Source organism: Zea mays, chromosome 5 (genome assembly GCF_902167145.1).
Source record: "Zea mays cultivar B73 chromosome 5, Zm-B73-REFERENCE-NAM-5.0, whole genome shotgun sequence".
Taxonomy (NCBI): Eukaryota; Viridiplantae; Streptophyta; class Magnoliopsida; order Poales; family Poaceae; genus Zea; species Zea mays.
The window spans coordinates 95,675,832-95,701,771 of record NC_050100.1 but is presented as its reverse complement, the minus strand read 5'-3'; positions in this window follow the sequence as shown (position 1 = coordinate 95,701,771).

Below are 25,940 nucleotides of genomic sequence, written 5' to 3'. Positions count from 1 at the left end.
TTGAAGCGCTGAAAGAGAAGTTGACAACAGCGCCTGTCCTAGTCTTGCCTGATGTGCACAAGCCCTTCTCGGTGTATTGTGATGCTTGTTACACAGGTTTGGGATGTGTGTTGATGCAAGAGGGAAGAGTTGTGGCTTACTCGTCCCGACAGCTGAAGGTTCATGAGAAGAATTACCCAATCCATGATCTAGAGTTGGCAGCAGTGGTTCACGCACTGAAGACATGGAGGCACTATTTGTATGGACAGAAATGCGATGTTTACACAGACCACAAGAGTCTGAAGTACATATTCACTCAGTCAGAATTGAACATGAGGCAACGAAGATGGTTAGAATTGATCAAAGACTATGAGTTGGAGATTCATTACCATCCAGGCAAAGCAAACGTAGTGGCAGATGCTTTGAGCAGAAAGAGTCAAGTCAATCTGATGGTTGCTCGCCCGATGCCTTATGAGTTGGCCAAGGAGTTTGACAGGTTGAGTCTCGGATTTCTGAACAATTCGCGAGGAGTCACAGTTGAATTGGAACCTACCTTGGAGCGCGAAATCAAAGAAGCGCAGAAAAATGATGAGAAGATCAGTGAGATTCGGCGATTGATTCTAGATGGCAAAGGCAAAGACTTTCGAGAAGATGCAGAAGGCGTGATATGGTTCAAAGACCGCTTGTGTGTTCCCAATGTCCAGTCTATTCGGGAGTTGATTCTTAAGGAAGCTCATGAGACAGCCTATTCGATTCACCCTGGCAGTGAGAAGATGTATCAGGATCTGAAGAAGAAATTCTGGTGGTACGGAATGAAAAGGGAAATCGCAGAGCATGTGGCTATGTGCGATAGTTGTCGAAGAATTAAGGCAGAACACCAGAGACCAGCTGGATTGTTGCAACCGTTGCAGATCCCTCAGTGGAAATGGGATGAAATTGGCATGGATTTCATAGTCGGATTGCCTCGCACTCGAGCCGGCTACGATTCCATTTGGGTAGTAGTGGACCGCTTGACCAAGTCAGCCCACTTCATACCTGTCAAGACCAACTACAACAGTGCAGTATTGGCAGAATTGTATATGTCTCGGATCGTTTGTCTTCATGGTGTGCCAAAGAAGATAGTGTCAGACAGAGGAACGCAGTTCACCTCTCATTTCTGGCAGCAGTTGCATGAAGCCTTGGGCACGCATCTGAATTTCAGTTCAGCTTATCACCCGCAGACAGATGGTCAGACTGAAAGAACCAATCAAATTCTTGAAGATATGTTGAGAGCCTGTGCGTTGCAAGATCAGTCCGGATGGGACAAGCGATTGCCTTATGCAGAGTTTTCCTATAACAACAGTTATCAGGCCAGTTTGAAGATGTCACCATTTCAGGCGCTCTATGGAAGGAGTTGTAGAACTCCGTTGCAATGGGATCAGCCTGGAGAGAAGCAAGTGTTTGGGCCAGACATTTTGCTTGAAGCCGAAGAGAACATCAAGATGGTCCGAGAGAATCTGAAGATAGCGCAATCAAGGCAGCGAAGCTATGCAGACACAAGAAGAAGAGAGCTGAGTTTCGAAGTCGGAGACTTTGTCTATCTGAAAGTGTCACCGATCAGAGGAGTCAGAAGATTCGGAGTGAAAGGCAAGCTAGCACCCCGCTACATTGGTCCGTATCAGATTCTTGCAAGACGTGGAGAAGTGGCTTATCAGCTCAGTTTGCCAGAGAATTTGTCTGCTGTGCATGATGTCTTTCATGTGTCTCAGTTGAAGAAGTGCTTGCGTATGCCAGAAGAGCAGTTGCCAGTGGAAGGTCTTGAAGTCCAGGAGGACTTGACCTACGTTGAGAAGCCAGCTCAGATCCTTGAGGTTGCAGATAGAGTCACCCGAAGGAAGACCGTCAGGATGTGCAAAGTCAGATGGAGTCACCACTCTGAGGAAGAAGCAACCTGGGAGCGTGAAGATGATCTGATGGCCAAGTACCCGGAGCTCTTTGCTAGCCAGCCCTGAATCTCGAGGGCGAGATTCTTTTAAGGGGGATAGGTTTGTAACGCCCCGAATTTTGCAGTTGAATTTTTTCTTTTCTTTACTCGCCAAAATTCGGGCGTTACCTTTCCTTTTCTTTTTCCCTCGCTAAACCTTGACCTTTTCCAAAGTTCTAGCGGGATTCGGTTTGGATTTCCCGTGTAAGAAAAACCCTAAATGCTTTATGTTGCTCGATGCACCATGCCGAACCTTGCATTTCCTTTGATTGCTTTGAAAGTGCAAATGCATTCATGTAGAAGAATCGGATTTCGAAAATGTTTTCTTTCTCTTTCCTTTCTCTTTTCTCTCTCTCTTCCTTTTTTCTTCTCTCTCCCGCGCCGTGGGCCGACCCCGGCCGGCCCAGCCGCCCCTGCGCGCCCCCCCCCCTGGGCCCAATAGGCCCAACCGCCCCCCCCCCCACCTCCCCTTTTTCCCCAAACCCTCTCCCTCTCCCTCTCATTTTCTCTCATTTTCTCTCCCTCTCCCTAAGCCGCCGCCCCTACCCCTGCCCTAAGCCGCCGCCGCCCCCTGCCCAACCGCCGCCCTCGGCCGCCCCTGCCGCCGGCCGCCCCTCGCCGTCGCGCCCCTCCCCGGTGAGCTCCCCCTCCCCCTCTCCTCCCTCCCCCATCCCCTCTCCCCTTTCCCCATGGCCGGTTCGGCCGCCTCCCTGCCCGCCGGTTCGGCCGCCCCGCCCCCCGGCTCGGCCGCCCCCTGCGCCGCCTCCCTGCCCGCCGGTTCGGCCGCCCCGCCCCCCGGCTCGGCCGCCCCCTGCGCCGCCTCCCTGCCCGCCGGTTCGGCCGCCCCCCCCCCCCCCCGGCTCGGCCGCCCCCTGCGCCGCCCCCTGCCCCGCCGGTTCAGCCGCCCGCGCCCGCGCCCCGCCTAGGGCCGGTTCAACCGCCCTAGGGCCGGTTCAACCGCCCCCCCCCCCTTCTGTTTTTTTTATTTTTTTTATTTTATTTTATTTACTTTCTGTAATCATGATTACTGTATTTTAAGTAGGCTAATCACTGTTCATGCTATGGGAAAATAGGAAGTTTAATTTAAAATTCCGTTATGCTATTGATGCACGTAGTTAATTGTTTACCCTGTGCAATGTTGATCAACTAAAAGTGATTAGGTTTCCATTAGTGTATATGTAACAGAATTCTTTTGTTAAAAACCAATTGTGTCATTAAGTGCATAAGATTTAACCCCCTGCGAGACCTTTCCCGTTTCTTTCTAACCATAACAAATGCGTTATCGAATGTCATACTTGATGCATATTCGCTTTATTTGTTATCTTGTATGGTGTACTGTTCTTTTGTATTAAATATGTGGATGTATGTATGTATGTTTGCGCTCGCATAGAGAACGATCCGGTCGAAGAGCCCGAGGAATTCGCAGGAGAAGCCCCTGAGCAGCAGTCGTTTGGTGGAGGCAAGTGTCCTTTGACCTATCTATGTCCTATTCATTCTTTAATTCACCTCCCGCTTTACACATTTATACCTAAGGATTGACTAGCTTTTGTTATCCATGTCCTTGTTTACCTATTTGGGTCGGATTATTACTACTTAGTCTGATGCTATTGCTCAACTCTAATCAATGAACATGATGTGATTATCTATGATACGCTGTTTTCCCGCTCTTCTTTATGATTATACTTGTGGTTTTCAAGGGGACTCGAGCGGTTTCTCGAGTGCCTCTCCGTAAGGACCTGTTCTATGGATGACCGCCCGGGAAAACAGTGCAACCATGAGGGTGGAATGGGGTGCCCTTAGCTGAATAATTAGAGGATCCGGGGTGTAGTTCACTTAGCCGTCGTGCCGTCAATGGGGCTCGGTGTATGCGGCTCGCTCTGCCAAGTTTGGGTTCGCCCCTTGGGGAGGAGTGCGGTGCATTTAGGAAACCTAACGGGTGGCTACAGCCCCGGGGAATCTTTGTAAAAGCTTCGTAGTGATGCCCTGCTGGATCACCTTGGTAGTGATCAATGGAGAGTCATGATCTCCGGGCAGAATGGGAATCACGGCTTGTGGGTAAAGTGCACAACCTCTGCAGAGTGTTATGAAACTGATATATCAGCCGTGCTCGCGGTTATGAGCGGCCAAGGGAGCTCCAATGATTAGTGGTACTTGATCAGAGATATTGTGGTACAGGTGGTTATGAGACTGTTGAATCTGGTTATGATTATGGTGCTGGTAAGTGGTATTCTTTCCGTTTGGAAAGGATACATTGGGCTAATAACTTGGGTTAATGTTAAAACCTGGCTTTCTACTAGTAAGTAATAACCTGACCAACTAAAAGCAACTGCTTGACTTATCCCCACATAAAGCTAGTCCACTACAGCCAAACAGGATACTTGCTGAGTATGTTGATGTGTACTCACCCTTGCTCTACACACCAAACCCCCCCCCCCCAGGTTGTCAGCATTGCAACCACTGCTCAGGCGAAGATGAAGCTGTGGAAGGAGACTTCCAGGAGTTCCAAGATTACGACGAGTTCTAGGTGTGGGTTAGCGGCAACCCCCAGTCGGCTGCCTGTGAAGGCCGCGTTATCTACGTTTCTTTTCCGCACTTTGATTTATTGTAAGAACTATATGGACGTCTCAGACGTATGATGTAATCGACTATTTCCCTTATTAATACTATTTTGAGCACTGTGTGATGATGTCCATATTATGTAACTGCTGTGTACGTGAATAACTGATCCTGGCACGTACATGGTTCGCATTCGGTTTGCCTTCTAAAACCGGGTGTGACACAAGTGTCCCTTGACCCATTTATGTCCTGCTCATTTTATAATTCACTCCTCGTATTTACACAATTTATACCTAAGGATTGACTAGCTTTGTTTATCATGTCCTTGTTTACCTATGTGGGTTGGGTTATTTTGGTTTAGTTTTATGCTAGTGCTTCACCCTAATCAATGAACATGATGAGATTATTTATGATACGATGTTTTCCCTTTTGAATTATGATGATGATATTGTAACATTTAAGGGGACTCGAGCGGTTTCTCGAGTGCCTCTCCGTAAGGATTGGTTCGTTGGATGACCACCCGGGAAAATAGTACAACCATGAAGGTGGTATGGGACGCCCTTAGCTGAATAATTTGAGGAACTGAGGTGTAGTTTGCTTCGCCATCGTGTCGTCAATGGGGATCGGTGTATGCGGCTCGCTCTGCCGAGGGTGGTTTGCCCCTTGGGGAGGAGTGTGGTACATTTAGAAAACCTAATGGACGGCTACAACCTCAGGGAATCGTTGTAAAGGCTACATAGTGAAACCTTGCCTATTCACCATGTTAGTGTTTTAAGGGTTTGATCGGCCCGAGGCAAAAAAGGAATCACGGCTCGTGGGTAAAATGTGCAACCTCTGCATAGTGTTATGAAATTGATATATCAGCCGTGCTCGCGGTTATGAGCGACCTTGGGAGCTCTATTGATTAGAGACACATTGATTAGAGACACATTGATCAGAGATGTTTTGTTTACAGATGATGATGAGGATGAGGATGGTTTTGATTATGATTATGGTTTCTAGTATTCTTTCCGTTTGGAAAGGGTACTTTTGGGTTAACAACTTGGATTAATGCTAAAATTGGCTCTCTAGTAGTAATAATTACCTGACCAACTAAAAGCAACTGATTGACCTTAACCCCATATAAAGCTAGTCCACTAAAGCCAAACAGGACAATTGTTGAGTATGTTGATGTGTACTCACCCTTGCTTTACACACCAAACCCCCCTAGGTTGTCCACGTTGCAACCACTGCTCAGAAGAAGATGAAGTCGTGGTGGAGGACTTCCAGGAGTTCCAAGAGTACGATGAGTTCTAGGCGTGGGTTAGCGGCAAACCCCCAGTCGGCTGCCTATGAAAGCCGTGTTTATCTATGTTTTGTTTTCGCACTTTGATAATTGTTAATGATATGTGGATGTCTCGGACATCATGATGTAATCAACTATTACCCTCTTTTATGTTATTATTTGAGCACTGTGTGATGATGTCTGATTATGTAACTGTTGTGTACGTGAATTACTGATCCTGGCACGTACATGGTTCGCATTCAGTTTGCCTTCTAAAACCGGGTGTGACATTAAGCGTGCTTGGCTTGAAGCAATTTGGGATGGGTGACCGACCGGGAAGTTTTCTCGAGTGCGCATGAGTGAGAACAAAGCATAAAAGACTCGTGTTGGTCTGTGGGGACGATATATGATCCTAGAGAGCTGCCAGGAGTAAGTACCGCCGGACTAGGGATTAGACGGGGTGTTACATTTCTTTCGCTTCTTCACTTTAGACACGGATGCAACACACTCTTCCTCTCGATAGTCTTTATTTGTCTTGTACCTACTTGCACTACACTTTGGGCAGCTCTCCAAGTCTTTATAATCATCACCTCGATAAAGGATACAATGATTTCTACATATGTGGATCTTCTCCACACCCATAGTTAGTGGACTGATTAGTTTCTTTGCATAGTACGTGTTAGCAGGCACTTTGCTCTCCTTTGGAAGCATGTATGCGATAATACTCAAGAACGCATCGAAGCCAGCATCAGACAAACCATATCTAGCTTTTAACATTAACAGCTTTAGCATAGACCAGAGCATCGTGAATTCTTTGGTACAACCCTTAGACTCGTCGTACAAAGGCTCTTCTACTGCCTTCTTCAGGGACTCCATACCTTTCATAAAGAACATCGATGGATCTATATGACGACACAATATAGCTTCTACAACTCTAGATCTTCCTCATCCATAACATTTGACAGAACATAAGTTCTATCACACTCATTTCCTCCAGCGTTACCATGATCAATAACATTTGGCACTACATGTTCGCTCTGTGGAAGAGGTTATTGTGTCTCGTGAACGAACTAAAATTTGTCATCGATGTTCTCAAGGTTTCCAGTCGTATAAGGCGAAGAGCTACCCTCTCCATGCTTTGTCCAAATTGTGTAATCCTTCACAAATCCTCGGCATACTAGATGAGATATGATTTGGTCTGTGTCATCAAATACAACAACATTTTTGCAGTCCATGTATGGACAATATATGTGCTTTGTCTTTGTTCTCCAAGCATGTTTTGTAGCGACATCAATAAACCTATGGACCTCGGATATGTATGATGGATCTAGCCTTGATAAGTTATACATCCAGGATGTCCTCTCCATCATTACCTGTAAAAGAGTAACATAAAATACACAAGAACACAAATTGGCAAGAGAAACATAAACTAACATTTCCTAACAACTAAAGATCAAAACCTACCACTTGTATTTTGTGAAATCTAGCATTCCAATGAAAGATGGCAAGAGAAAGATAAGCCAAACTTTCCTAGCAACTAATAAACAAAAAAATTTAATACCCAATTAACATATTTCTAACAATAATTAGCAATTCAAACATAATTAAACCAATCTTTCATAACAATTAATAAAAATAATCCTTAATTACCAAACATATCTCCCTATATCCCCAACATGGTGAAACCCTAGATACAAAATGTGGCTACTCTTCTCTCTCACATGGTGAAACCCTAGATCCAAAATTTGGCTAAAATAAGCAAGAATGAACAAAAATTGACAAACAAAACATGAATCCAACCTTTCTTAGCAACCTTCTTCCAAAAAATGAAGATCAAAACCTCCCACCTTGTATTTTGTGTAATCTGGACCTCCAAAATCGCCTCCAATGAAAGTTGACTGCGAGATACAGTTCCTATCAGGGAGAAGAAGGGGTCTTTATAATACAAAGTTCACTGGTGGTTGGCTTAAGAAACCGCCTCTGGAAACAAATTTCCACTAGCGGTTCTCTTATAGCAACCACCAGTAAAAACAATACATTTTCACTAGCGGTTGGCTTTAGGAACCGCCACTACAAACTGTCAATTTTCACTAGCGGCTCTTAATGCAACCGCCAGTACAAACGGTCACTTGTTCACATCTCCGTCGCACCTTTCCAGTCGTGTCTTTTCAATTGTTTCTGTAGACTTGAAACGACAATTATGCTCTCCGAACATGAAGCGGCGTCTTTGAAAGCAATCCCTCCAAGGTCGCGTAAATGTCGATCCACTTCTCGATTTTAATCTACTTAACTACTCCTCGGTCACATTTCCATAATTTATCGCCTATTTGCCTACAAACTCAGATAAAACCCTCTGTCCTCTTTCCTTTCACCCATGGCGACCTCACCGAGTGATTCATCCTCTGCTTCTTTTGTCTCCCTTTCCTCTAGCCATGAACCAAACCCAGAGTGGGATCCTATACCGGCATATCAAGAACAGACCCCTTTGCACTGAGATGCAGAGGGATGGGACTTTTAGACTGCATCAGAATCCGACAACGACCTCACCGAGGGGGAGGACGACCTCCAGTTCCTCGTTGATGGGGAACTAGACTCTGATACCAGCACTGACTGGTCTTGGACGTCCGACGAAGAATCATCGGATGTGGAGTCCTTCGACGATGATGACGAACCGATGTCTGGACATTGGATGGGCATCAGCTCTTCTGACAAAGTGGACGACGATGACGAGAACGACGACGGTAGCAGCGACGATAGCGATGACAGTGGCGACGATGATGGCGGAGCAAGCCAAATATGTGATGAGATGCCTCATAGCAAGCGTCGTTGGCTACATGGTAGCTTATTCTGGTAGGAACAGTAGTAGTTTGTACTAGGATGAACCGATTAAAAATTGGCTTTTGGATATGTAAAAACCATCCTTTTTAAAGAATAAACCTAGTTCTTGTTAATATGCTTCAATCGATCTACTTTTATGATGAAATCTGATAACTTGTACTTCAATCGATTTGCACTTTCTCCGATTCCGGCTGCAATCTCCATATTTTCACCTCATAAAGCCACTGCAACTTAGCATCCAAAAACACTTTCCACCGGAGGTTCTCTTAAAGAAACCACCGGTAAAAATGGTCAATTAACATTGGCGGTTGCCTTAAGGAACTGCTAGTGAAAACAGTCAATTAACATTAGTGGTTGGACTAAGGAACCACCAGTGAATTAACACTAGCAGCTCCCTTAACTCCACCGCTAGTGGAAATCATTTCTACTGGCAGTCTTATATGAGAACCACCTGTACAAATAGTTTTAGTATATATATATATACAAATTATCTATCCGCATGCCTGACTCTGTCTGCTCGCTCGTGTCTCCTCGTAGTCCGTCGCTCCAGACGCCCTACTGCCCCCTACTCGTCCTCCGCCCCGAACACGTCTCACTCCAGTCACCAACGCACCACCTTGTGCCTCCCTTTGTCATCGTTGCCAGATTTGGCCTCCCTCCGTCGTCCTAGTCAAAGTGAAGTAGGTGGCGGGCTCAACCATCGACCACACCGCCACACACCAAGACGTGGATCTAGGTCAACTACTTAGTACCTCCATTTTTACTTGTTGCTATCTGCCCTGTAAGGAAAATGAACCCCGGGCCATTTGGCTCAAGAGATTTTTGGTGTTTAATGATCAACATAACCTGTGGACTAATATGTTTGCTAGTGTCTATGTTTGTAGTTCACAGGATGCCAAAGTTACTTGGACTAAGGCATTAAGGAAAGCAACACCTCAAAATAAGACATTATGAAGATCACAAGTGAAGATCAACAAGTATCAAGCAAGTCCAAGAAACGAAGAATAGTGTTGCCACGGCGGACTGTCCGGCTGAGAACACCGAACAGTCCTGTGGCACACCGGACTATCTGGTGCCACATGCCGGACTGTCCGGTGCACCAGCGAGCAGTAGCCCAACGACTAGTTCCAGGTAGCACTGGTGGAGGGAAGCCACTGGACTGGCCAGTGTGACGCAGAGAGCAGCAACTTTTCTCCAACGGCTAGTTTTGTGTTGGGGCCTATAAATACCACCCCAACTGTCCATTTCAAGGTGTGGGAGCCCAAGCAATATACCAAGGCATATAGTAGATATTTCCAAGTGCTTGTACACCCAAGTGCTTAATAGAATCACTCCATGATTAGCGTAGGTGCTTTGTGAAGTGCTTAGGTTAGTTAGACCACATTAGCGCTTGCTCTAAGTGAATCCAAGTTAGTTGAGTGAGTTTAGAAAAAACACACAACCCCCCGGCTCTTGCGCGAGCCGTTGTAATTGTACCGAGTGGGGCGAGAGTCTTGCGAGACCATGACAACCGTGTTTGTATCACGGCCGCCACCATGTACCGGAGGGAACGAGGCCCGCGTCGTTTTGGCCAAAAGCTTGTTAGTGGAAACAGCGATTAGCGTCTGAGAGGAGCCAAAAGCGGAGCACCACTTGTGCGTGGAGAAAAGGCCCGCACCTCTCTACGGAGTTACTCGACCGAGGTGCTTGGCCCTCACGTGGGCTTCCCTTTGCGTAGGGGCACCAACGAGGATTAGTCAAAACCTTGCGTGGTTCCGGATACCTCGGTAAAAATACCGACGTTATCCACGAGAGTTTGCATCTCTACCTTGCTCTTTAGCTTCCGCATTTATATTAAGCATTTAAATTTCAATCTTGTATTTTTACTTATATTGTTTAGGATTGAAACTTAGATATTGCGGTAGAGATAGCAACACTTAGACAAAACCTAATTTGCACATTCTAGTTTGATTAATTGCATATGTTTTGCTCTAGGGGTTTATTTGCGGTCTAGTTTAGAGAAAGTTTTAGAAGTCCTAATTCACCCTCCCTCTTAGGCGTCACCTGTTTCCTTCAATTGGTATTAGAGCCTGGTTTGGCTCATTTGAAACTCTTTAGCTTCACCTCTAAAAGAGCTGACACTTTTTAGAGAAAGGGGATGGATACCCATAGGCCACCACACTTCGACGGCACTAACTTCCCATATTACAGTGCTAGAATGGCTTGTTACCTAAAGGCCGTTGATCTAGGTGTTTGGGAGTCACTCATGATGGGATGAAACCACCCAAGAATCCCAAGAAACCCACCACGAGTGAGAAAAAAGAAATTCATTTAAATGCTAGAGCCAAAAATTGTTTGTATGAATCTCTTAGCATGGATATTTTTAATCAAGTTTTTACATTAAAAACTGCTAATGAGATTTGTCTAAAATTGTATGATCTCCATGATGGCACATCAAATGTCCGTGAGCAAAAACATTGCTTAGTCTTAAATGAGTATAATTCTTTTGCTATGAAAGATAATGAGCTTGTTAGAGATATATATTCTCGTTTGAATCTAATCATCAATGAGCTCAATTCTATTGGCATCAATAAGCTAGGTGATGCAGACATTGTGAGGAAGATTATCCCCCTACTACCACAACAAAGATATGGGAGCATCATCACTATTCTTCACAACATGGAGGACTTGAGTACAATGACCCCGACCATTGAGATTGGGAAAATCGCGGCCTTTGAGATGTCGCGAAAAATGTGTCGGGGAGAGGAGCCCACTTCTTCAAGACCATATGTTTTTGCATGTGATGAAAGAAAGGGTAAAAAGAAGACTCCCACTCCAAGTTACTCAAGTGAAGAAGAGGAGGAAGAAGAAAATGACGATGATGAAGATAATCAACCATCAACATCATCCACCGAGGACGAAGAAACAATCCGACGCGTCAGAAAGGTAATGGGGATGATCCGCAAGATTAATCTAAGGGTGTGCCTTTGGAGGTCGAGGATCTTCTCTTTAACATTGAGAGGAAAAAGCAAAGAAAGAGAGGATGCTTCGCATGTGGGGAGAAGGGCCACTTCAGGGACAGCTGTCCAACTATGGCCGAACCCAAAAAGGGGAGGAGCAAAGGCAAGGCGCTAACAAGTGTCAAAACTTGGGATGACTCTTCAAGTGAAGATGAACCTCCAAGGACGCGTAGCCACCAATCTTCATCACGCTCATCGATCATCACGCAAATGCCTTATGGCAAGAGGTAAAATGAGTATTCCATCCTCTAGTGATGATAGCAGTAGTGATGATGAAGGTGAGGGAAAGCCAGGTAGATGAGCTTGCGAAAGCCGTTACATTTTTCAGGATGTTTGCACTAAACAAAAGGATCAACTTAAAACTTTCAAAAATAAGTTGATTAGCTCTCAAAATTATTATAAAGGTTTGCTAGAAAAAATTGAAACATTTGCAAACTTAAATTGTGAGCTGTCAACTAAAATTGAGCAATTAGAGTCTAGTGCTCCATCCACTGCTACTGATGAAGGCCTTATTAAAAAGAATGAAAAAACTTAAGGCTAAGTAGGTAGCTCCCAAGAAGCTATTGAAAATTTGCTAGGGAAAATGGAAATTCTTAGCATACACAATAATGAGCTAACTACTAAGCTAGAAAACATTGGTAGCACCCCAGAAGTATCTTTAGTTGAAATACCTAAAATTATTAAGAAAGATGCTTCTACTTCTTGCTTTGATTTAATTGATAATTCTAACCCCTACAATCAAGTTCTTGTTAAGAATGTTGTTATAGAAACATGTTCGGACAAGATTGCAATGGAGAATGATCAATTAAAGCAAGAGGTGGCTCGTCTTGGAATTGCTTTGTATGACAAGAAAGGCAAAGCCAAACAAATCCAACTTCCACAGGATAACACCACTGCGGGAGTGTACAAGCCTGTGGAGGGTGAAACTATAATTTGTAGGCTATGTCACAAAGAAGGCCACAAGTCTTACCAATGCAAGGCAAAGACCGGGGATAAGCAAAAAGCAAAAGCTCAAGCAAAAGCCAACAAGAAAAATCTTCAACACCTACATCAACAAGGTGGACAAAAAGGCTGCTACACCATATTTAATCAAGAAGAAAAAGAATAGAAAGGTGATAGAAATCAAGGCCAACAAGCAAGCCAACAAAGAAAAGGGGCCAAACACATCTGGGTGCCAAAGGAAATCATTTCGACCATGAAAATTACAAAGAAAGTTTGGATCCCAAGAGAGAAGTGAGATGTTTGAAGGACGTCGGGGAATTTGGAGACTTGGCAAAATTGGGAGGTATATCATGGGAGACTGTCCGGTGTGCCGCAGAGAGCAGCAACTTTTCTCCAACGACTACTTTTCTGTTGGGGCCTATAAATACCACCCCAACCGTCCATTTCAAGGTGTGGGAGCCCAAGCAACATACCAAGGCATATAGTAGACATTTCCAAGTGCTCATACACCCAAGTACTTAATAGAATCACTCGATGATTAGCGTAGGTGCTTTGCGAAGTGCTTAGGTTAGTTAGACCGCATTAGCGCTTGCTCTAGGTGAATCCTAGTTAGTTGAGCGAGTTTAGAAAAACCACACAACCCCTCAGCTCTTACGCGAACCGTTGTAATTGTACCGAGTGGGGCGAGAGTCTTGCGAGACCGTGACAACCGCGTTTGTGTCACGGCCACCACCGTGCACCGGAGGGAACGAGGCCCACGGCGTTTTGGCCGAAAGCTCGTTAGTGGAGACGGCGGGAAGCGTCCAAGAGGAGCCGGAAGCGGAGCACCACTTGCGTGTGGAGAAGGCCCGTGGCTCTCTACGGAGTTACTCGATCGAGGTACTTGGCCCTCGCGTGGGCTTCCCTTTGCGTAGGGGCACCAACGAGGATTAGTCGGAACCTTGCGTGGTTTCGGATACCTCGGTAAAAATACCGGCGTCATCCACAAGAGTTTGCATCTCTACCTTGCTCTTTAGTTTCTGCATTTATATTAAGCATTTAAGTTTCAATCTTTTATGTTTACTTATATTGTTTAGGAACTTAGACATTGCGGTAGAGATAGCAACAATTAGACAAAACCTAGTTTCTAGTTTGATTAATTGCATAGGTTTTGCTCTAGGGATTTATTTGTGGCCTAGTTTAGAGAAAGTTTTAGAAGTCCTAATTCACCCCCCCTTTTAGGCGTCACCTATTTCCTTCATGCCCTCATGCCTCCATTTTAATATGTTGATATGTGTACCTCCATTTATATTTTTTATTCGTCGTACTATATATGTTTGAATCGTCAATGAGCTAGCTTTTACGTATTAGTAATACATTTTGCAAGCTGCTGCAGCTTCAATCCATATAAACAAAACATTATAGAAGTAGTAAAAGTCGGCATAGATTAAAGCCAAGAGAAGAGTTCCGCATAAGGTTGCCCATTAATGTCTTATACATACTCCATACTTCGTACCATAATGTCTTATTCACTCTACTTTTTTGGCACATTTCCTGCATAAGGTTGCCCAATCTAGCACCTTGATTCAGTGATTCTTGTTCCCCGGACAAAACTACTCAGTAGAACCTTCGCGAGAAGCGTGCCAGGACAACTACACCTACGCCAGAAGCGTGCCAAGACAACTACCACGACAAGTTCTTCTTATATGCATAACTTATCTATGTTGTTTCTTTTACTACATGTCCTCTATTTTAGAAATTATTAAATGTGCCTTTGTATATGTACCAAATAGTTACGTGCATGTGCAACTTTCCCACAGATGAGTCCGAACCGTGCCAACTAGGATGTGATGACAACTTAAATATTTATTGACCCATGCATCATTCAGAAGAACCTTAATAACTTCAAAAGCTTGGGCTTAACTAAACATGGATGGCAATAAGTGTATCGCAGCTTCAAAGAGCAGACTGGTCTTGATTATGAAAACAAAAAATGCAAAATAAATTTAACATGCTCCGAAGGTCTTTCTAGCATTGGCAATCCTTGCAAACCCATACTGGGCTTGGTCGTGACTCAAGGACTGGTGCTATAGTGGCTGATGATTCGTACCGGGGACCCAAGAAGGGGTACATTGCTCATGAATTGATTACCATTTATTTGTTTTGTGGACCAATACTAAATCTGCACTATGTTGAAACGCAGGATCCTAGTACTTAGGCCAGTCGAGGAAAACCACCACCCTTTCTTGATGAGTTGTACACTTTGTTCGGTCGAACCACACACGATAGGGGCAACTTGATTAGTGCTATAGGTGTCCGTGAGCCCTCTCCCAACTATGGCAGCCAGTATAATTCTGACAACCGTGCAAGCTGCTCTAATATTAGATCATCGTCCAAAAGGCCAATCAGGGAAGCCACAGTGGATAGCCCTCCTATGAAAAAGATGAGAGTCCATTTCCATCAAAAACTGGAGAACTATAAGTCGTGGACAACAAGAAGTTGACAAAGTTGTGTAACTCTTAAAGCAAGATGGACTTGAAGAAGACTATGATTTGTACTGCATGGCAACTATTCTATGCAAAAACGAAATAAATAGGAGGTTTTTCCTTTCTATGAATACTAAAGAGGGATGTCTCCATTGGATTAGGTTCAGCTGGGATAACAAATAAAGGTCGCGAGACATATTTTGAAGTAGCTTGTTTGTGTGGTCTTGTAATAACACTTTGACGTACACTGTTGAGTTTTCTGGTCTAGTTTTGAATGTGTGTTTTGTAATAACTATGGGTCGCTTTGATGAATGCGGACATATTGCAGTTCAGTTTTACTTTTGTGCTTGTGCACTTCAGTTTTATAACATTTGTGTTAAGTATTGCATTTCTGTTTTGAAAGATTTATAATCAAATTTCAGTTTTATAATCATAGGACTCTTTTTTGTGTAGTCATAGTTCCATTTGGATTAACACAAGACCTAGGATTGTATATCTGGTATCTAGCTACTCAGTAATCTAAACCCTAAAGTAAATTCAATTTAGTTTGAACTCTGGTTTGTGGATTGTAATTGATGCGACATAGCTAAAGTGTATTTGAATGTAACTGAATGTTGTAAATGTAGGAAACTCCGAGATGAGCAGTGCAGAAGACTCAGGCCACAGCGACACGGCAAGTGATGATAGCTTCATCATATTCCAGCAAGCGGGTGCAGCAGCGGTTCTAACTGCTTTCGCTTCTCGTTCGTGTACTGTTGTTCCTATGATTAATCCTCCTCCTCCAGGTGGAACATAATTTGAGGGACTTTAGGAAGTGTCATGACAATTTTTGTATTACTCTTGATGCTTTTATAGAATTGCATGACACTTTAGTGGCAGATCATCGTCAAATTAGAGACATTTCGAAAGATCTTTGGATACCATTAGTAGGAAAATGACTATGGTGGTAGATGCTAATTATGGTTTTGCACAAACCATTATATGTCCAAAGGATCCAACATATTCTAAAATGCATAACAAGCTCAGACCTTATGTCCCTTTCTTTGACAGGTGTATAGAAGCCTTAGATGGTACACACATTCTAGCTCACGTATGTAATGAGTCGAGGCTTGACTACATAAATAGAAAAGGGTGGCCTATCTACAATATATTAGGTATTGTGGACATGGATATGCGGTTCACTTTTATAGGTGCTGGGTTGACTAGTTCTTGTCATGACATGGCAGTGCTCAGTAATTGTATGGGAGAAGTGAATTGTTCACACCCACCAGCAGGTATGGTGGCATGTTATGTTGGTATTGCATACATTGTCTTTATTATGATTTATTAAATGTTTTCTATGTTTATTTGTTTGTGTACAGGGAGGTATTATCTAGTGGATGTAGGTTACTCAATTCGCGAAGATTACTTGCCACCATATCGGAATCAGAGACATCACTTAGAAGATTTTAATCGAAGAGGAGCCGAAACTATAGAGGAAAAATTCAATTTCCACCACTCGAGTCTACGAAATGTAGTTGAATGGGCTTTTGGACTTCTCAAATCAAGGTGGCATGTGCTATGAGAATTCCCAATGTACGAAAGAAGCAGACAAGTGAAGATTGTAATTGCTTGTTTTGGTTTGCACAACTATTTGTTGGACCGAGGCTACATAGAAGGATCAGGGAGTATTTCGCATGGCCAAGCTAATTACAATGTGTCAGATTGGGTTAATGTTAATGCAAGTCAAGAAATGACATTAGTGAGAGATTGGATCACTGCTGGAGTATCGTTGATGTAGTCAACAGGGTACTGTGATGTTCCTCAATCAGTGGATGTAATGAAGTCGTTAGATGAATCTGATTTGTGTTGTAATGTATTGTGGTACTAAGTACTCTCTAGTACTATGTTGTAATGTACTCCCTCTGGTGTACTATTAGTTGTCGTTTAGGCCAACGACACGGTCTCCAAAATATAACTTCGACCAATGTTTTTTTATTAAAATGCAAATAAACTCTTAATACATTTATACTTTTATAAAGTTAATTTTTAAGACAAATCAGTGCATATAAATATTGGTTTTAAAACTACATAACAAAATAGTTAATTGTAGTCAAAATTTTATAAGTTTGACTTAAACTTTGTCCAAAACGACAACCTATAAGACCCTGTTCCTTTGTATTTTCATTGGCGGCTGTGTTAACAAAACCAAAGTGGAAGTAGCCCGTTCCACTGGCGGTTGTGTTAAGTGAACCACTAGGTAAATAACATTTTCACTTGCGATTCTCTTAACATAACCGCCAGTGTAAATAGCTCATTTTCCACTGGTGGTTAGCTTTAGTGTACCGCCAGTGTAAATAGCTCATTTCCACTGACGGTTCCTTAAGCCGGTCTCACCTGTTTTATTTTCACTGCGGTAACTGAAACTGCTAGTATAAATTTGTGCGTACCGCCAGCTTAAAGCTCTTTTCTACTAGTTATTGTGACTGCGGAGAATTATTGAATAGAATAGATAATCTCGCTGACTAGGATAAAATATTCATTTTAGGGTAGAGAAATATGATAATATGAGTGGGGATACCCTTGATCCTGCTCCATGCTTACAATGTGTTCAAAATACCAGCGTGTGCTTTTGTCCTAACTTCCAAGCCAAAGCTCTGATTTCGTGGCAGCATTTGCCTATTTATGGGCTGTCTTTATGCGCCTTTTTTTTGGTAGCCAACATCTTTTGCTTATAAAATGACACACGCTAGCTGAACAATGGTCACCAGAGTACCCCGCTAGTACGTTGCTTCCTACGTTAACTTTCTCGTCACTGTTTTTTTAATATGACAGGAAAAAGGTACCAATACCAAAGCTTGACTTAGAAAGAAGTAGTTAGTTATTGTGTGTTTAGTTGGATGTATAAAAAAGGATGGAATGGACTGCTACAATTTCTATAGTGTTTAGAGGAGAGTTAAGTGGGCATAAGATAAACACTAGAGTAATTTTTTGGTTGCGAAATGATCCAAAAAATTGAAGGTATTGTGTTGCCCCACCTAATTCTAGTTTGGCCTCGAACCAAATACACTCTTAGCTAACCTAAAGGCTAGTTTATGAGCCAAAAAAATTAGAAGAGGTTAGAGGGGCTAAAATCTACTTCTTATTAATCTTCTTATTAATCTGAGTAAAAAAGGAATTATATCTCATTTAATCTTCTTCTGTTTTGTGGCTTCCAAAATAGTCTTGAGTGTCAACAACAGAATGGTGAGTTTAGGACATCGTGGAAGGCTAGATGAAAGACATTATAGTAATAATACAAATCTATCGTCTGTTTGGCGGATGCGAAGCGTTTCCTTCCACGTTTCATGACCGCGAGCATCTTGGGGGGCCTAGCATCTGTGACAAGGATCGCGGCGTCGCGTGCGTTTGCCAGTTTGACTTCCACCGATCACGGACGTGCTTCTGCTAAGTACTAGCACCTTCGGTTCCGTGGGCAGTATGTACTAGAGATGAAAAGGTTTAGGGCCTTTTTGATTCAGCTTTTTTCTTACCAGCTTTTCTAAAAATCTAGCTGTGGAGAGAATCTGTCTGTGTAGAGAATCTGAGTATCATTAGGATTACGTACGCAGGAAGATAAAGTTATCCATAGGGCTTAGGATCTATAAAATGACGGATTACTACTATTACGACGATTTAACCGATTATATGTTTGTGTTGATTTTGAATGATTTTTACTTAAACGAATTTTATAGAAACTGTCTAAAAAACTGAGTGTTTGACAGTCCGCAGCAGCTTTTGATAGTCAGAAGCTGCGAAAAACCGAAAGCCGAAACGAACAGGGGCTTAATCTATCCGCTCTGCGGCCACATGCAAACGATCGCGACCATCCTCGTTTTTATTATTATGGCCCGATCGGCCGATCCGATCTGATTTCATGACGGCGTTACCACCTCACCTCGCATCTCAGGATTGCAGGCCTCAGATTGCCTTCTTCGCGCCTTTGTTTGCGCGCTTTTTTTTTTTACTTTTTTCAAAGTATCTCGAATTTTATCATATTTATATAATATAATAATAATATTTATAATATCAAACAAGTAGTATTAGATTTTTATTATTTATATTTTTATAGTATGTCTATTTACTGTTATAAGCCTTTGCAATTTTTCTATAATTTTTTTGATGAGGATTTTTTCTATAGTTTTGATCGGACATGAAATGCTTTGGCTTTCTAAAAAAAGTTAGAATGTCTATAATTTAAAGAGGACAGACTGGTACAAATACGAGACTGTCTAATTTTAAGTTTCTAAACTTCATATTATCCAAATTATTATTTTGAAAGTAATTTAAGTAAAAATGGTTGTCTACATATTTTTTTACTCTCGGTCAGCTTTTCTATATTTTGTGAGAGTCATTCTCGCTCTTTATATTTAACTAGTGATAAATCCAAAGTACAAGGGATCTATACTTAATAATCTAATTATAAGTCTATCAGAATTTTTTCCACCAAAATATGTATTTCTACAAATTAAGAAGGATATAAAAAAATCGTTAATGTTGCTCTAAGCTTCTTAAGAATAGGGGCTCTTTGGAACGTGCAAATGTAACAGAAATTATACAATATTTTTTTTGTTGAAATCAGCTTTTTTTCATAAAAAATTAGAATGTAAAAAGAACGTATTTCAAAGAAGGTCTAGACGCAAGAGTCCCAAGAAGATAAAGTACATGCTTTGTGTTTTTTTTCTTCTCTTCGGGTACCTGAAAATTGTCTAAGAACACTAAAGGAGCAATGGTGGCACATGATTAGGGCGTGTATAGCGCCATTTAATATAGGGTTTCTTAAAAGGTCTTTAAAGATTAATTGACAAAAATATAAGAGATGAACTCTTTCTATCGACTCTTCATATATATTTTTTCTTAACTGTATTTATAATCTAAAGACTTAAAGTTGTATCATAAAATATTTTAGCTAGCTCTTTGTACTTAAACAATCGATCTAGAGTCTTAGGCTGTCTCCAGCAACGTCCCCTAAATTACATTCTTTAAACGAATATTCTATGTAAGTCCTCTCTAAAAGATTCTGTTCTCTATATCTTCTTCATCTCCAGTGTCACACCCGGTTTCAGAAGGTAAACCGAATGCGAACCATGTACGTGCCAGGATCAGTTATTCACGTACACAGCAGTTACATAATATGGACATCATCACACAGTGCTCAAAATAGTATTAATAAGGGAAATAGTCGGTTACATCATACGTCCGAGACGTCCATATAGTTCTTACAATAAATCAAAGTGCGGAAAAGAAACGTAAATAACGCGGCCTTCACAGGCAGCCGACTGGGGGTTGCCGCTAACCCACACCTAGAACTCGTCGTAGTCTTGGAACTCCTGGAAGTCTCCTTCCACAGCTTCATCTTCGCCTGAGCAGTGGTTGCAATGCTGACAACCTGGGGGGGTTTGGTGTGTAGAGCAAGGGTGAGTACACATCAACATACTCAGCAAGTATCCTGTTTGGCTGTAGTGGACTAGCTTTATGTGGGGATAAGTCAAGCAGTTGCTTTTAGTTGGTCAGGTTATTACTTACTAGTAGAAAGCCAGGTTTTAACATTAACCCAAGTTATTAGCCCAATGTATCCTTTCCAAACGGAAAGAATACCACTTACCAATACCATAATCGTAATCAGAACCATCAATCTCATTGTCACCTGTACCAAAGTATCTCTGATCAAGTATCACTAATCTCTGGAGCTCCCTTGGCCGCTCATAACCGCGAGCACGGCTGATATATCAGTTTTATAACACTCTGCAGAGGTTGTGCACTTTACCCACAAGCCGTGATTCCCTCTCTGGCCCAGGCTTGCAAGACCCTTATTCACTCCCGAGGTGAATGGCCAGGGATTCACTACGAAGCCTTTACAAAGATTCCCCGGGGCTATAGCCACCCGTTAGGTTTCCTAAATGTACCGCACTCCTCCCCAAGGGACAAATCAACCTTGGCAGAGCGAGCCGCATACACCGAGCCCCATTGACGGCACGACGGCTAAGTGAACTACACCCCGGATCCTCTAATTATTCAGCTAAGGGCACCCCATTCCACCCTCATGGTTGCACTGTTTTCCCGGGCGGTCATCCATAGAACAGGTCCTTACGGAGAGGCACTCGAGAAACCGCTCGAGTCCCCTTAAATGCCACAAGTATAATCATAAATAAGAACGGGAAAACAGCGTATCATAGATAACCACATCATGTTCATTGATTAAAGTTGAGCAATAGCATCAAACTAAGCAGTAATAATCCGACCCAAATAGGTGAGCAAGGACATGGATAACAAAAAGCTAGTCAATCCTTAGGTATAAAGGTGTAAAGCGGGAGGTGAATTAAAGAATGATTAGGACAGAGATAGGTCAAAGGACACTTGCCTCCACCAACCGACTGCTGCTCAGGGGCTTCTCCTGCGAATTCCTCGGGCTCTTCGACCGGATCGTTCTCTATACGAGCGCAAACATACATACATCCACATATTTAATACAAAAGAACAGTACACCATACAAGATGACAAATAAAGTGAATATGCATCAAGTATGACATTCGATATCGCATTTGTTATGGTTAGAAAGAAACGGGAAAGGGTCTCGCAGGGGGTTAAATCTTATGCACTAACGATCAATTACAATTGGTTCTTAACAAAAGACTTCTGTTACATATACACTAATGGAAACCTAATTATTTTAAGTTGATCAACATTACACGAGGTAAACAATTAACTACATGAATCAACTAGCATAACGGAATTTTAAATTAAACTTCCTATTTCAATGGCATGAACAATGATTAGCCTACCTAAAATAAAATAGCTATGAGCACAGAAAGTAAATAAAATAAAATAAAAAAAACAGAGGGGGGGGCGGTTGAACCGGCCCTAGGGGCGGTTGAACCGGCCGGCTGGGCGGCCGAGCACGCAGGGGCGGGGGCGCGGCCGGGCGGGCGGCCAGGGCGTGGCCAGGCGCGGCCAGGGCGCGCGGCCAGGCGGGCGGCCGGGCGGGCGGCCGGGCGGGCGGGCGCGGCCAGGGGCGCGCCGGCTGGGGGGCACGACCGGGCGGCCGAGCGAGGAGAGAGGAGGGGGAGGGGAGAGGGAGGGAGGAGGGAGAGAGGGAGGAGGGCTCACCGGCGTTGGGGAGCGACGGCGAGGGGCGGCCGGCAGGGGGCGGCGGCTAGGGAGAGAATGAGAGAGGAAAAAAAATGAGAGGGAGAGGGAGAGGGTTTGGGGAAAAAGGGGAGGTGGGGGGCGGCATGGGCCTGCCAAGGCCCAAGAGGGGGCGCTAGGGGCGGCTGGGCCGGCCGGGGTCGGCCCACGGCGCGGGAGAGAGAGAAAAAGAGGAGAGAAAAAGAGAGAGAAAAGAAAGAAAGGATCTTCTCCTCATTTTCGAAATCCGATCTTTCTACATGAATGCATTTGCACTTTCAAAGCAATCAAAAGAAATGCAAGGTTCGGCATGGTGCATCAAACAACATAAAGTATTTAGGGTTTTTCTTACACGGGAAATCCAAACCGAACCCCGCTAGAACTTTGGAAAAGGTCAAGGTTTAGCGAAGGGAAAAAGAAAAAGAAAAGGTAACGTCCGAATTTTGGCGAGTAAAGAAAAGAAAAAAAATTCAACTGCAAAATTCGGGGCGTTACAAACCTATCCCCCTTAAAAGAATCTCGCCCTCGAGATTCAGGGCTGGCTAGCAAAGAGCTCTGGGTACTTGGCCATCAGATCATCTTCACGCTCCCAGGTTGCTTCTTCCTCAGAGTGGTGATTCCATCTGACCTTGCACATTCTGATGGTCTTCCTCCGGGTGACTCTATCTGCAATCTCAAGGATCTGAGCTGGCTTCTCAACATAGGTCAAGTCCTCCTGGACTTCCAGACCTTCCACTGGCAACTGCTCTTCTGGCACACGCAAGCACTTCCTCAACTGAGACACATGAAAGACATTATGCACAGCGGACAAATTCTCGGGCAAACTGAGCTGATAGGCCACTTCTCCTCGTCTTGCAAGAATCTGATACGGACCAATGTAGCGGGGTGCTAGCTTGCCTTTCACTCCGAATCTTCTGACTCCTCTGATCGGTGACACCTTCAGATAGACAAAGTCTCCGACTTCGAAACTCAGCTCTCTTCTTCTTGTGTCTGCATAGCTTCGCTGCCTCGATTGCGCTATCTTCAGATTCTCTCGAACCATCTTGATGTTCTCTTCGGCTTCAAGCAAAATGTCTGGCCCAAACACTTGCTTTTCTCCAGGCTGATCCCATTGCAACGGAGTTCTACAACTCCTTCCATAAAGCGCTTGAAACGGTGACATCTTCAAACTGGCCTGGTAACTGTTGTTATAGGAAAACTCTGCATAAGGCAATCGCTTGTCCCATCCGGACTGATCTTGCAACGCACAGGCTCTCAACATGTCTTCAAGAATTTGATTGGTCCTTTCGGTCTGGCCATCTGTCTGCGGGTGATAAGCTGAACTGAAATTCAGATGCGTGCCCAAGGCTTCATGCAACTGCTGCCAGAAATGAGAGGTGAACTGCGTTCCTCTGTCTGACACTATCTTCTTTGGCACACCATGAAGACAAACGATCCGAGACATATACAATTCTGCCAATACTGCACTGTTGTAGTTGGTCTTGACAGGTATGAAGTGGGCTGACTTGGTCAAGCGGTCCACTATTACCCAGATGGAATCGTAGCCGGCTCGAGTGCGAGGCAATCCGACTATGAAATCCATACCGATTTCATCCCATTTCCACTGAGGGATCTGCAACGGTTGCAACAATCCAGCAGGTCTCTGGTGCTCTGCCTTAATTCTTCGACAACTATCGCACTTAGCCACATGCTCTGTGATCTCCCTTTTCATTCCGTACCACCAGAATTTCTTCTTCAGATCCTGATACATCTTCTCACTGCCAGGGTGAATCGAATAAGCTGTCTCATGAGCTTCCTTAAGGATCAACTCCCGAATGGACTGGACATTGGGAACACACAAGCGGTCTTTGAACCATATCACGCCTTCTGCATCTTCTCGAAAATCTTTGCCTCTGCCATCTAGAATCAGTCGCCGGATCTCACTGATCTTCTCATCATTCTTCTGCGCTTCTTTGATTTCGCGCTCCAAGGTAGGTTCCAACTCAACCGTGACTCCTCGCGAATTGTTCAGAAATCCGAGACTCAACCTGTCGAACTCCTTGGCCAACTCATAAGGCATCGGGCGAGCGACCATCAGATTGACTTGACTCTTTCTGCTCAAAGCATCTGCCACTACGTTTGCTTTGCCTGGATGGTAATGAATCTCCAACTCATAGTCTTTGATCAACTCTAACCATCTTCGTTGCCTCATGTTCAACTCTGACTGAGTGAATATGTACTTCAGACTCTTGTGATCTGTGTAAACATCGCATTTCTGTCCATACAGATAGTGCCTCCATGTCTTCAGTGCGTGAACCACTGCTGCCAATTCTAGATCATGGATTGGGTAATTCTTCTCATGAACCTTCAACTGTCGGGACGAGTAAGCCACAACTCTTCCCTCTTGCATCAACACACATCCCAAACCTGTGTAACAAGCATCACAATACACCGAGAAGGGCTTGTGCACATCGGGCAAGACTAGGACAGGCGCTGTAGTCAACTTCTCTTTCAGCGCTTCAAAGGCCTCTTGACATTTCTGGGTCCACTTGAACTCAACTTTGTTGCCTAGCAACGCTGTCATTGGTTTCGCAATCTTCGAAAACCCTTCAATGAATCGCCGATAGTATCCGGCCATTCCAATGAAGCTCTTGATTCCTCGAGCATCTGTTGGCGCTTTCCAGTTCAAAATGTCTGCCACTTTCTTCGGATCCACAGCCAATCCTTCTTTGTTGATTATGTGACCCAAGAACAGGACTTCACTGATCCAGAACTCACATTTACTCAACTTTGCATACAACTGGTGCTCTCGCAATCTCTGCAATACCATCCTCAAATGATCTGCGTGCTCTTCTTCGCTTTGAGAATAAACCAGAATGTCATCAATGAATACCACCACAAACTTATCAAGGTAATCCATGAATACACTGTTCATCAAGTTCATAAAGAACGCTGGCGCATTGGTCAAACCAAAAGACATCACTGTGAACTCAAACAAACCATACTTGGTAATGAATGCCGTCTTCGGAATGTCCGAAGGTCGGATCCTGAGCTGATGATAACCTGACCTCAGATCAATCTTGGAGAACACACTGGCTCCTCTCAACTGGTCGAACAGATCTTCTATTCTGGGCAAGGGATACTTGTTCTTGATCGTGACCTCATTCAAAGCTCGGTAGTCAATACACATCCTCTTGGTGCCATCTTTCTTTTCCACAAATAGGACAGGGGCGGCCCAAGGCGAGGTGCTTGGCCGGATGTAACCTTTCTCTGACAGCTCATCAATTTGCTTCTTAAGTTCATCCAACTCTGGTCCGGATATTCTGTAAGCTCTCTTAAAGATAGGGGCGGTTCCAGGAAGAAGCTCTATAGCAAACTCAACTTTCCGCTCTGGTGGCATACCCGGTAAATCCTTTGGAAACACATCGGGGAATTCAGACACAATCTTGATACTCTCAATTGGATCTGCTTCACTGCTATCGACAGCCATCTGATAACAACTTCCTTTCTTTGGCTCAGGCGGGACTAACTCGGTCACCACTTCCTCTCCTAGTGGGGACACCAACTTGATTGTCCTTTTATCACAACTGATAACTGCCTGATACTTATCTAGCCAATTCATCCCTAGGATGACATCTATTCCCTGAGTACCCATTACTATAAGGTTGGCGGGAAACGCTATCCCCCTTATTTTCACACTTATATTCAAACAAATGCTATCAGCTCGAATTCTACCACCAGCTGAGTCAATTTGAATGGGGGTTGACATGGTAGTAATTGGAAGATTATGTGCTTCTACCCGTGATGCAGTA